At 33.2% G+C, this 15,054-nt stretch overlaps 1 protein-coding gene across 2 annotated transcripts in view; it reads right to left on the reverse strand.

The window, feature by feature from the left end:
- Positions 1 to 10,679, reverse strand: part of LOC126978354 (serine/threonine-protein kinase tricornered) — a 34,412-nt gene extending 23,733 nt beyond the window's left edge. For both annotated transcript variants that reach the window (XM_050827109.1, XM_050827108.1), the window contains exons 1-2: positions 10,370 to 10,679; positions 7,009 to 7,089 (exon numbers count right to left, since the gene is read on the reverse strand). The gene's annotated coding sequence lies outside the window, so the exon portion shown is untranslated. The remainder of the gene's footprint in view (positions 1 to 7,008; positions 7,090 to 10,369) is intronic.
- Positions 10,680 to 15,054: the final 4,375 nt, after the last annotated feature.

Raw genomic sequence — 15,054 nt, forward strand, 5'->3', positions numbered from 1 at the left:
AAAACCCAGAAGAAAAGCCGAATAATCGATGATATCAGAATTGGTAATTTTTGTCGAGGTTATTTATATTAGAGCGTCCGGTTACACTGTTCTGTTGACACAACTTTTCATAACAACTACATAAACAACAAATTATCCTATTCTCTTCTTTGATTACACATTTCATTTTTTTTTAAATCAAATTTATCTATTATATTGCTAACTGAATGTATCATAATTAGGAACGTTTATTATCCGACTTCAAAAAAGGAAGAGGTTCTCAATTCGTCGGTGTGTTTTTTTTTTATGTTTCAATACCTCAAAACTTTCGACTGGGTAAACTGATTTTGATAATTCTTTTTTTTATTTGAAAGCTGGTGCTTCTCGTGTGGTCCAGATCTGACAACGGCATCCATAAGAAAACCATAACAGTCTTAAATTTGCTATACATACGTATAGCTAAGTGGATGATAAATTTACGAACAACTCAATATCGCGTCTCCAAAAATAACAATTATCGTAACTAGAATTAGATTAATTAATTAGATTGTATTAAAATACGCAATTATTTTTATACTTTTTAGTGCATTTTATATATATTGTTTTTGAAGTCGGTTTGTTTTTTTTTTTATTTGTATTATGTTAAAGTCTTCAATTTCATTGAAGAGCACTGTGTTGGTTATAGATAAACGCCTGCCAGCTTAAATTTTGTGAAATAGGAGTTGAAACCTGCAACTTGTATATTATAGAGGTAGTCAACTTTAAATCATATTGTAAAACCTCTTACTAATACAATTACACTTTAAAATTGAACCATGGATTACCCTGAATTTGCACAAAGCTGCACCTGTTCACTAAGCACGAATTACTCAATCTTCTCTGGCGGTTAAGTAAACTCATTAACTGCTGATAATTTCAGCCGAAAAAATTAAAATATTTCACGTCTTTATAAATTTGTCATACTCATATTGTTTTTTATCTGTTTTAATAGATTACAATGATCTGGTTATATCTAGATATTATATTGTAATAGTATTGATAATGAAAATGGTTTACTTGCTTAAATTTATTCTTATTTGTATGTTTCGTGTTTTTTTTTTAAATTACAGTATATATCCTTGATGTATCTTAGTAGCCATAATAATGTAAAAAAATACAATTCTAGCAAATAATTAATAAAACTCTAGCAAATACAAAAATAAGTTTTAATTATTAAGAAGTATCAACTACAAACCGTAAATGACACGCAGTCACAAAAACGTCTGTGGGATTCCCGTGGAAAAGCAAAAGTAGTAAATCGATATTCCTGAGAGGGTAAAAATATTGAGACATGAGACAATGAGCGGCTGAATATTTCGACAGTAAAAGATTAGCAATTATTAATTTAAACAAATAATATTTCACTGGCATCTATTATATAGGAGACAAACCATATATCTATATTATTTAAACGCACGGGACAATTATTTTAACTCTTTGGTACTTTACTATTTTATCAGCCAATTCAATAGATTTATAACTTATATAATAAAATATATAACCGGTAGATATAACGTCGGCCTTATATAAATCTAATATATAAAATTCTTGTGTCATGGTGTTAAACATTGAAATCCTGAGAAACGGCTTGAGTGATTCTCATGAAATTTTGAGTGCATATTGGATAGGTCTGAGAATCGGACAAAATCTATTTTTCATCCCCCTAAACTTTAAGGGTGGTCCACACTAATTTTTTTTTTGACATTTTTCTTAAATTTGTTTGATTATGAGTCAGCATTAAAAAATACATAGGTACAACTTCAAATTTTCACCCATCTACGATCAACAGTTACTTTTGTATCGCGATTTTAATATCGGCAATACAACGTTTGCTGGGTCAGCTAGTTACAATATAAAACAATAGTCTATCTAAATTCTAATATATATCGTTCATGGTACATAATATAGTATTTGCTTATTCGTAACTACTCTTCAGTACTATGAACTAGTTCTTTTTATTTTTGAAAATTGAAAGGTATGGTAGGACTTAGTAATCTATTGTGACCAGCTTCAGGTTCATAACGCTTTGCCATACCGTTTCGGTTCAGTTTGTAAAAATGTCCATGATAAAAATAAGTCAATTATAAAATTTACTACTATTGATTATTATTTCTGTATCATACATATTTGTAATATCACCTTTATGTCCATATTATTACCACAACGCCGCTTATTACTGCCGTGAAGCAGTAAAGTGTAAGCAATACTGTGTTTCGGTCTCAAGAGCGCCGTAGTTAGTTAAATTGCTGGGCAAATGAGAATTGACATAAGATGTCTCAAGGTGACGAGAGCATTTGTATTGCCGCTCAGAATTATTGGGTTTTTCAATAATCTTGAGCGAGCGTATCAATGACCATCAGCTGTACGTCCAGCTTTCAGATCTATAGATAACCTGCACTGACTTCACAGAAGTGTTAAATCAGTCTGAGATAGTTCTAGGCATTGTATATTTATTAGCTAGCCTGTTTATTTGCTTTACCTTTCGTAGTCTATAGCCCAGTCAATTGTTGACTTGTTAGGATGCGCAAGCAATTGAACTGAATGTGCAATTCATATATACCATCTGTATGAGTGGCCTTTATCAAAATGGAGTTTATTAGGCAGAGCCAAACTCTAGAACGAACTATTCTCAGCGATGTTTGCAGGCAATATGGCAAGAGAATACGATTTTTGGCGGTGATAACTTTAAAACTGGAGACCGATATGTCTTTTCTCCTTCCATTGCACAATAAATACAAAATGATTTGTACATATTTATCCTGACATTGGCTGTAGTTCAGTGTTATTGTCGTTGCAATTGCACTTCAAGGCCATTGGGGTCCATAAAAATCTACAGCGCGATATAATATCCCCGATATAATTATCATAATAAAATTATTAAGTATATTTAGTATATATAATACCTCTCCCTCTCTCTTACAGTAGCTAATAAAAAATCGGATGTAGGAGCATGTAAAACCTATGGCACAAGATATGATAGTACATAATATACCTACATCGAACGTATTTATGTACGATTGTGTAACGAAAATAATGACATCACGGCCTTCACAATATTTAACGTGTTTGTTTATTGTCAGACGAGGACTATTAAACAAACATGTGGCCGTAAAAAGAAAACGTTTTTCATTATAATACACGTCACCTTCGGAAAACTGATCGAGTGCGATATAACAACTGAATTTATGGTTCCTTACTACGATCCAAATCGTAAGGATGGTGGCGATAAGTTTAAATATCTCGTAAAAAGGCATTTATTTTCTCAAAATTGATTCCTTTAGAATTCTTTTTGATGTCATTTCAAATATTTTTTTCATAATAAATACCTATCTTAGTTTTTTTTATGAAAACAAGGGACGAGACAAGCAGGATGATTAGCTGATGGTAATTGATACGCCTTGCCCATTACAATTCAGTGCCGCTCAGGATTCTTGAAAAATCCATAATTCTGAGCGGCACAACAATTGCGCTCGTCACCATGAGACATAAGATATTTCGTCTTATTTGGCCAGTAATTTCACTACCTACGGCGCCCTTCATACCGAAACACAGTATTGCTTACACATTGCTGCTTCACGGCAGAAATAGGCGCCGTTGTTGTACATCTAATCAAAAGACATAAAGGCATTTATTTTCTCAAAATTGATTCCTTTACAATTCTTTTTGTTGTCATTTCTAATATACTACACATAATATCTAATAATAATGGGCCATCACCATTCAAAAACTATAACCATTTCAGATTACGATATATTTTATTGTAATGAGATTTAAGTCTGGGATTAAAACAATAATAAGCTTAGTCATTTCTAATAAGCCTATTATTCAAGGCCATGTACTGGTTGCTACCACAACTTGAGAACTAGTATTAACTGGTTTGTTAGACTTGAAAATAGTTTAAGAAAAGTTTTAAGCCTTAAAATTTTCAACAGTGCTTTAACAATTGTATGTAAAATAAAAATCAATGTCTAGTTACAAATATACAATCAAAATATTGTATTGACCTTAACCTGCGGCATTTACGTAGTTTTTATACGTTGTACTTTACTTGTAAATGTTAATTAGTGATAATATTAGACTCAATGTTCCATCAGCATTATTTTAAATTATTTTTATACTTATTATTAATATTTTGAATAATACAAAACAATATCAAAATAAAAAAGGGTCTTACAGATTAGCTGTGGTAGATATTTAATATTCATGAACTATTTTGGTTCAGTAGCTACCAAAAGTATTTGAACCGAATTAAAAAAACACCTCACTGATGCATTTTATTTTTTTGCAAGGAAGGGTCATGTGGAATTAAGATTCATACAATACACCTGTTTATTTAAAATCATTATTAGGTATTTAGGAGAGGAAGATAAACGAGCTTATGTTTTGTTGCATCACTTTAGATAATATTGTAACTGAAAAGATTTATAATGAAATTAGTGTAAAAAATATATTTTATTGTAAAAAAAGCGTGGGGTGTAGAATAATTCATATTTTAATAATATTGTAACTGAAAAGATTTATAATGAAATTAGTGTAAAAAATATATTTTATTGTAAAAAAAAGCGTGGGGTGTAGAATAATTCATATTTTAATAATATTAAAAAGCACTCCACGCTTTTTACAATAAAATATATTTTCAAAATCGTGCCTAAAGGAGTCGGTTACAAACATACAATTGCAAATTGAATAATGGAATAATCTTATCAAATTAGTGTATTGTCATCGGTCCTCGATAAATCTACAAAGTTTGAATGAAATCTGGCCTTTTAAAGTGGGTCAAAATCGCGTCTAAAGGAGTCAGTTACAAACATACAAGTGAAGCTCATATAAATTTTTTAAAAAGACGAAGTTGTAAATGTTGAATTAAAAGAGTGGCAATGAGTTTCTTGAAACCACTTCTCATTAAAGCCTTTCTGGCGATAGTGGCGGTAAATATATAAAGAGAAAAGAAAACTTCTGACATTCATAAGTGTCATTTCCTGCATGAACAAAGTGATTTTGATTTGATTTGATATCGGTCACTCGATGATATGTGATCATATCTTGCAGCAGAGGAAACACAAGAAAATTTCCAGCCTAAAGGGGTATATACTCGCTTTTTAAAGCACCCATGTCATATGGATATAGGAAAACTGCAAATAGAAGCGAACATTTCATAGTATGATTGTAAGTGGAAGCGTGCTGCTTGAACACTGCTTGAAGTGTGGTCACTTTGAATAAACTCTATATAGACAAATCCAAATATTAGTTTTATGGCTATTTTTTTAATACCTAAATTTAAAATGTAGAAAATGTAAGCGCTGTGTGTGTGAGTGCTATGTTGACGTTTTGAACGTAACGAAAATATTTGCAGCCATTTCAAAGTCAAATAAACTTTATTCAATTTGGCGTAAACTAAGCGCTTTGTCGTCACTATTAATATTTGTTTAAAATAACTGAATCTACCATATGTTCGGAAAAAGTAGAGCCCGTGAGAAGAACATACAAGAAACACAAAGGCCCATTTTTTTTTTAATATTTCATTACTACATAAAACGTAACTCCATTTCATTTATGTATTAGATTATTAGATAGCAGTTACATGCGAATATGAAATTAATTTCATAGGTATTATTAGCATGCTCAATTGTAGTACTTAGGTATCAGCGTCCTTTGACATTCAAAATTAGAAAAAGATGAGTGGTCAAACTTGTTGCTTGGCGCTGGTATTTTGACATTAATTCACGATACAATTCGCGATATGAGCTAATTTTGAATAACAATAAAAACATTTTTGCTAATGTCGCATCTATGATTTCTAGTCCATTTTATCATTGTTTTACATGCTAGGGAATTTTGTTGTACCTGAAGGCTCCTTTGCACAGGATGCCGACTAGATTATGGGTACCACAACGTGTTTCGGTCTGAAGAGCGCCGTAGGGCAAATGAGACTAAACATCTTATGCCTCAAGGAGACCAGCACAATTGTATCCTGAGCGGCACTGCATTGTAATGGGCAGCGTGTATCAATTACCATCAGCTGAACGTCTTGCTCGTCTCGTAGGTACGTTATTGTCTTAAAAACAAATTACATCTATGTGTTGAACGTTAATTTTTGCCATTGCATATTTTGATGTGGAATTTACATTTTAAATATTGCTTCCTAATTTAACCACACATACACTTTCATTATAAAACCATCTTGGTTAAGATCCACAATCAAATAGTAACTCTCATGGCTGTTATAAATCGATTATATATTAACAATCCAATGTACTGTTTGCTCCTATTCAAAATAAAATTATACTTCAAAAGTTTTTATTATTTATTAAAATTTATCATTATGACAGCTTATAAATCAATCTACTAAGGATGCATGGATTCTGGGGAATATCTACTCTCTCCTGTATAATAGGCCTTTTGGTGAAGAACTTATGCTTTCTGAGTCTAGTGTTAAGAATGGGTCTTAATCCAGTTAAAGGTTTCACTAAAAAAAAATCACTGAATAATCTTTTGTTGTTCTCATTCATACCTCTATCCATTACAGTTTATTAAAAAGATATTTTATTATAATATTCTTTAATTCACACTCTTGGTTTTACATATTAGAATTGAAATTATATTGAATTAATACATAATAAAAGTGAAACTGTGTAACCTATGTAATTAATGTTATGTTTACTATTTTAGGCAGGGAAGTATGGATATGATATGCAGCCAACTTTACAGGAAGAGGCAAAATAAATGTGAACACACTGTAGGTTTTTTACAAGACAGGTATCTCACCTTCTTATTTGAGAGGGATTTGGTCTTTGAATTATTATTATTTACACACTCAACTACAGCCATCAAGATATAGATTAATAGGTTCATATAATATTTATAAAGAATTACCTATTATTAACTACTAACTATTATTAACTATTAGTGTTGGCTTTCAAACAATTATATAGATTTGCCTGTCACAAGATATGTCGAGTTTTATATGCATACATAATATAATTGATTTACCTGGTGGTTGGGGTTCCGGCGCTGGCGTTTCTGGGGCCACCGTAGTGCCCGGGTTTATTTTTCCCCAAGACACGGCTCAGTCTAAACAAAAATATATATGTTCTTATAATAATATAAGCATACTAAGACACTATGTAAGCATTATGCCACTATCCTCAGTAGGTAGAGCTGGTCTCTGCTAACTCATAGCAGACGGATATGAGATAACAGATATATACATTATGGGCTATGGCCCATGATTACATTCCTATCCATAGGGGGAAATTGGGGGGATCCCAATGATAAATCAATGCCCCTAATGTGTCAAAACACCCTGGATTCAAGCCCTAAATGACACCAGACACTGGGAATGAAGCGAACACCCTCAGGCCCAAAAACTATAAATGTTTTTTGTACAATATTACATTGTAATTCATATTTTTACATAAGTATAAAAAAAGCCGGCTGAGTTTCTTGCGCCCATTCTTCTCAGGTCTGAGGCAGTCTATTTTGAATAGGTGGTAGTTTTTGACGTTCAATAAGTGATTTTTAATCCTATTTTGAATAAAAATATTTGAATTTGAATATCCATGTATTGCAAACTCTGTTTATTATTGATTATATAATCTTAAGTATTTTTCCTAAAGATTATTAATTTAATATTTAGATTATATTATTAGGGTGATTTATTAAAGAATGTTCATATAATAATATTGTTTATTTAAAGTATGTCTATTAATGTAATATACCCCCACACTATTTTTAAGTTTTATTAATATTTTGTTTCTTTTCTTTACTTAAGTAAATCGGGATATTTTATATAATACACTTTGTAATTATTTTTACATTGAAATTTGTGTAAGTAATTAATTATTGTGTATACAGGGTGTCCCAAAGTTATGGGACATGAAGGGAAAGTACCTTAAATATCGAAGATAAGCTATTTTACTGAAAGTAGACTTTATGTTATTTTTAAAAGTTAGTACTTCTGAATTCAAAGATTTTCTAAAAATTACTTGCCTCGTCTGGGAATCGAAACGACTTAAATGTAAAAAAAATACCCCTTCTTTTATGATGCCAATCGAAAGAATGGCGAAAAACTAATAACTCTTAATAACATATTTTTTTGTAAATTAATTAATTAAATGTTCAAAATGTGATACCTCTTGTCTTACGCAAATCGCCAATCTTGTAATGAGTCTGCTGCCTGTTATATGTTTTTCTGTACGTAGAATATTTTTTTAATTTTTAAATTTGAGTCTAAGTAATTCTTTAATTAATTTATGTCTTGATTGACTTGTTTATTATTTACAAAAACACTGAGAATAACGGATCTAAATGCCACTCAAGTTGCTAAGGCTGTCAGTTGAATTGAAACTACACCTACAATCATGTGGACCAAACAAACATTGCAAGTATAAATATGTGAGACACCGAGTTGTCAAGATGTATCTGCAGACTTAAAACAATTTCTCGCTATGGCGAGAAATTGTTGTCTCCATTCATGTCTGTCTGGTCTATGGACCAGACAGACATGGATGTAAACTAAAACTGTGAAAAGGTGACCGTTTTATTCTTAATAGCGTGCTTAGAACCACGCAAAATAGGCGCGCTGTAGTCGTCGAGTTGCGGATAATAGCCCGTGATAACCTATAACCTAGCGTGCTTAGAATTCCGATATGTTACAGTGTGCACTAAAACTTTCAGAAGACTGAAATCAGCTGGAATGAATCAATCATGACGGTTGGAATGATGAAGTTCTAGTCACAGATGAGTCGAAATTATTAAGACAGACAATAGAAGGGTTAAACTGTGACCATGCCTTGGAGAGAGATACACACAGTACAACATCATTGGCAAACTGGCATATATTGGTGGTGTCATGGTATTTGTATGGGGGTATGTATAATTCATATGGAACTCTGCGCCATTCAGAAATAGGGCAGGGTGACTGACATTCTAGTACTATTCGTCTTTTTAATAGGAGATGGTTTTCATTCAAGAAAATGTGCACCAGAAAATGTGGATATTATCAAAGTTATGATGGGGAGTATAGTCGCCTGATTAAATCCCAGTAGAACATGTCTTGAACAAGCTTGACAGACAAAAAGTAAAGAATCAGGGAATATTATTTTGCATGCAAAAATGAATGTTTCCTAAATTTTTATTTCTTATCTCGATTTTGTTTATATTCTGAATTGATCAATAATTTTCTCATCTTTTGTAATTTGAAATAAACAAAAACCATATTAATAAATTTAATTGTTGCAAATATCTATAATACTTTGTTTTATACATTTTCTTTTATCTTCCTTTAAATTTGTCCATGAGTGTATATTCAAAATATATGTTGAATGTTGCAGTTGCACTTATTTTGATTGAAATAAATAACAATAAGTTTTTCACTGAAGCGATAAAATATGTTTTTTGACTTATAATAATAAATAATTTTTGGTTTTTAATTCATTTGAATAATCCTTATCTAAATTGCTACCATAAGTTGCATAATAAAACATGAGATGATTAGGGTATGGTAGGTTTGAAGACTCCAATTCTCTAATTTTAGACATTTTAAATAATCAACTGTAAGTGAAATATTATATTTGTATGGTTCATATTAAAATATTTCAATTTACTGAAATAATTTTATACAAATAATTGTTTTACACAAAACATTCCAGCACAACTTTATACAATGTTTATCATAAAATTTTTGGGTTGGAATATTATAAAACACATTAACTATTATATAGTTAATGCTGCATTGTAATTACAATTTTATTTTATTTTCTAATCCATTAAAAACATAAAATTTCATAGAAGAAATATTTTTATATGAAGTATTTGATATTATTACCATTACACAATGTATTGGTTAACTGTGAATGATAATTATTAGAGTTACAATAAAATTAATTATAGTAATATCAGTAAAGTTTCATAGTATTACTTAATTGACTCATTACACCAAAAAGGCTTAAAAATATATAATTGCTATTAAATGAAGACTAATCAATAGGTAATTAATTAAATGACCTCTAGTTAATGACAGTGACATATATTTGTCTACATTATAATACAAATATACAAAACCAAGGTTTCTTAAAAGACGAAAAAAGTGAACAATACAACAATAGCAAGTGCTAGAGATCTCAGATAAATATCGTCACCTTTCATACGAGTTGGAGCATAATTTTAAATATCAATTCGCCTAGCAGAACACATCTCTTGAATATATTGTCATACTTTATTCCTATTGACCTGAAAAGAGATCTAACAAGTCTCATAGTCTTTATAAATCAGCGAGATATTTATAGAGCTACAAGAACAGTTATCATTGCATTGAGTCACTTAAATATACGACATTTAACTGGATACGTACCTTGAATTACACCACCACGCGAAAATTTTACTGCTAGCTTCCAGGGTCAATAGACAACACTAATAAATAAACAGCATAAACGGTATTATGTTACTTTGGATAAGGTTAATCGATAAAATATTATCGCAACTTTATTTTATTAGAAAACGGTGAAAATGAACCATGCACCGTTGCCTGATTCCTGTATCTTGCTTCACATAAATTACTTCACTACTTCACCGTCACAAATCGTTAGAACCTTTGTTAAAATGAATTACGAAAGCTAAATAACGGGATTTTAAAAGAGTGGAGTGCTGAACGGTCCGTAGAAATTGCAATTTGCACAAAGAATTAAAAAGATGTCAAGCGTCAATACTGATCCATCTGTTTGGCAGCTGTCAACTGTCACTCGTTAGTGTAGATTTGATTTACTAAAATGGGCCATAATTTTTGTACTTTATCTGTATTAGCCATAGACTTAGAATCTTAGCTTAGAATATACTATTAGTACTATTACTAGTGTATAGACGAACTGATAACCCCATAGCGCGTAACCAATTTTGATTCGTCAATATGCGTGCGTTACCTAGTGGTTTTCAAATAATAAGAATATAATGCCAAGCTTAAGACTTGTCTCTCTTAAAGCTGTAATCTCTTAAAGCTTTGTTTTTCTTTGCGGTATAAATGTAATATAATCAATTTAAATATAGTATAAAATATAATCTTAGATTAATTGTAATATTATTACAAGTCTAAGATCATAATATTATTACTTCATGTCTGGGGGTGTGACATACTACATTCTTAATAAAATAATTGCAATAATTTTTTAAACTATTAAAACACCGATGTTCAAATTTACAGTAAGTAGTTGACTAAAGAATATCATCAAATTGTAAATCAACGTTATATTATGCTCTAACAAAAGAAAATAATTTTGGATACGATGTATACTTTTCGAAATAGTTATTTACTTAGTATTTGATCGCAGTGACGTCACTACACTAAACTTTCTTATTATGGTTAGTGAGCCTATAAGCGTCGCGAAATGTTATGACGTCAGGCGGGCATGCGTCATGTATCGCAGCAGCGGGTAAAGGAATATTATTATAATAAATTCAAAGCTACTAGCTTGACTATATTGAAACTTAAACTAGTGTATTCCAGGCATACACCTATTTGCAATTGCAGTTGTCTTTCCGATCAGTGTTGCTTAAGTTAGACGGCTTCCGCTTACTAAAACACGTCCATAAATTGCTTTTGGGCATAACCTTTTTATTAAAGCACCATTTTCAGATAAATAAATCTTTCTAGGTACATACTTTTTTCTCAGAGATTAACTTTAACTTATTTAGTACTATGTCCTTATATTTTAGCAAGTATAATTGCTACAAAAATACTGTACTTTTCATCATCATATTTATATTTCTGAGTATGACACCTGACTGGTCAAGTGTTAATAAGCAACTGTTAGACGGATTTTTAATTAAAATGTTTATATTGCATTCTCTCTATACACTTGGTATTAAGCTTGATCTTAATTGGTCCATTTTAATAGTCCTACATGATATCAGCCCAGTGACATCGTATTCCTCCTTAGTCGTTCACTCTTGACAGAGTGGTCGTGGTTGCATGATGAGACTGTAGGTACACAGAAGACGTATCGGTGATGGATGATGCGGCCCTCGCAATGCTCCTCCATTTGCCACGATCTTCAGCGTTATGGTTTGTGTCGTTCCATAGAGTTTTGGTTTCGTGTAACGTGCCCAAAGTACTTGAAAATTCGTATTTGTACAGTCGACGATAATCTCTCCTTCACCTTGAGTTCTTCCAATATCGAAACATTGGTCTGAAACGCAGTCCAAAGAATTCTCAGCAGTCGCCGCCAGCACCACATTTCTAGTGCATCGATTTTGCGTCGGTCTTTCAGGCACGCCGTCCACGTTTCTGCACCATATAAGAAAATTGTGAAGACCAAGCATCTCATCAGGCGGAGTTTCGTGGCTTTAGTGATGTTGCGGTTGCACCAGACCTTATTCAGCTTGTCAACGGCAGATCGTGTGATAGCACATCTCCTACGGATCTCTTCTTCACACTCACCAGTGTTCGTGATCATGGAGCCGAGGTATACGTAGTTTTGGACAACCTCACAGTTGCCAATCAGGGAGATATCAGGTTGATTTTGTTCTATTCGGTCCACGATCATCATTTTGGTCTTGTCTCTGTTGATTGCGAGTCCAAAAGAGAGGCTAGTTGTCTCTAGGCGTGCCCACAGCTGTTCCATGTCTTCTCTTGTTTGAGCGAGAAGAGTTGTATCATCAGCGTATCTTAACTTCGATGTTTTCCTTCCTCCCACTGAAACCCCCTTATCCCATTGCTCTAAAATAATTCTCATGATGCACTCACTATTATTTAATATATACATTAAATAAAAGTGGAGAGAGAATGCATCCCTGCCGAACACCAGCGCGTGTGTGGAAACTTTCCGAGTCAACGTCACCAATCCGAACAGTCGCAGTTCCGTCCTCGTAGAGTCGATGTATGAGACAAACTAAATGATTAGGAACTCCAATCTCGCGTAGAAAGTCCCAGAGCTTATGCCATTTCACGGTGTCGAAGGCCTTGCGAAAGTCAACAAAGCAGATATATAGTGGGATGTTAAACTCTCTAGATTTCTCGATGATTTGTGGAAGTATGTATTAAAATCTGCTCCCTGGTGCCTAGACGCGTGACGAAACCTGCTTGTTCCTAAGCTATTTCCGGATTCAGAAAAGTTTTCAGTCTGGTGTTGATGACATGAAGTGAGTCTGTAGTTGCTACATTTTTTTGTGGACCCCTTCTTGTGTAGTGGTACGAACACGGAGTGCGCCCAGTCTTTAGGCCTGTGTCCCAAACACGATTGCAGATTACATGCAGCATTTCAACTCCGTGTTCCCCCATTGCTTTGAAGATCTCTATCGGGATGTCGTCACTTCCGTCAGCTTTGTTTTTCTTCAGGTGATGAATTGCGGCTCTAATTTCACTCATCACCACACTAGGTTCTTTATCATTATAGGTACCCTCCAAAGAAGCACTACTGTTAACCGATGATGCTGCTGTCGGTAAAAAAGATCCTCGCAGTATGCTCTCCACACGCCCACGATATCCATGATTTCCGTTACAGTCGCTCCATTTGAGTCCGCGACAGCCCAGGTTTTCGGTTTGAATTAACGAATGATGCAATGAATCTTCTTAAATAAATCTTTTGTTTCGTGGCGCTCTGCGTTTTTTTCCAACTCTAGCAGATGTTTCTGTGATGGTTGTTACGATCTCTGCGAGAAGAAGATTGTATTTGAGCATCCATTGAGTTTAGATCCCGGACTCTTGGCACCCTTGGCTTGCATCTCACGCCGGCGTTCTACGAGGCACCAGGTGTCATCTAACATACAGTGCTGACGTTTGCATAGGCTGTGACGAGCTTACGGTATATTTTATTTGCTCTTTTGCAGATTGCCAGAGTGAGTCAGGGTCGTCACTTAGCGGTTTTGACCTCCACGTGTTAATTTCGGCTGATAATTTGTTCGTAAAAGCTGTTTGGTCCACTATTTTGAGGTTCACTAATTTTACGAGGTACGGAGTTTCGTAACTTAAGGTTGAGATTGCACGCAAGCAATTGATGGTCTGACTGACAATCGGCATCAGATTATTTAAATAAAAATTAGAAATAGTTTATTTCATTTAATTCTACACACATCATTCAATTACTCATTTAAATAAAATACGAGCCCGACATAATATGGGTCCTATTTCCCCTGAAATATGACCCTTTATTGTAAATGTATTTTCCACCTCTCAACAAAAAAAAACCTGGAGCATGTTTTCACGGAGACTGTGGTTGACACATAAACCAAGTAAAGTAACTAGACATCGATTTGATGTGGCCAACCTGAGAGAGATAATATCCTATATATTATATAGGTATATAATATAACACAAGTGTTCTTTCACTATCACTTTAACATTGTAAAACACAACATCGCACCATATTTCCTTCTACTTAAAATTGTCACTGATGTTGAATAAATAGTGGATATTTCACAAGTCCCAACAATAATAGCATATTTTTATAGACGCAAATAAAAGTAAACGAAGTATTTATGCTGAGCTGTCAAGTTTGTTTAGCACACCGGGTGTGTTGACCTTGAAAAACCTGGCACGTATGGCGAAACAAATAATTTAATCACTCTGTCTCTTTTCTTTACACAAGACACGCATAAGTTTTTCTTTTTCTCGTGTGAGTCAGACGGAAGCTATCAATTAGTCTAGTTGGTTGGGTTGACAGGAGTCGAGGTACCTAGTATATTTTGTAATAGTTGTCATTGCGAAGTTTAGCGCATTTTGTTGCTTCGTTTTGTGCCAACTGCCAGTTGTGGACTGATGTGTCCGACCGCGTGTACGCCATAAAGCAGCAAAAAGAGTTTTTAAATGTGTCGCCGAGTCGAGCAAAGACCAGCGGCACGGCCGTACATTTTCGACCCCTACAACTTCGTTGTGGATGAAATTAGAAACCTGATTTTTTCTAAGAGGTATATTTCAAATTTTAGTCAATTTGAACCAGTAGTTTATAACTAGTCACAGTTTCTTAATTTTGTCACTCACTGACTGACTGACTTACCGATCATCAAAAGTCCAAGGGACTTCTAGCGGAGATAGAAGATACAAATTTA

This window comes from Leptidea sinapis, chromosome Z, assembly GCF_905404315.1.
Source record: "Leptidea sinapis chromosome Z, ilLepSina1.1, whole genome shotgun sequence".
In the NCBI taxonomy this organism is placed as follows: Eukaryota; Metazoa; Arthropoda; class Insecta; order Lepidoptera; family Pieridae; genus Leptidea; species Leptidea sinapis.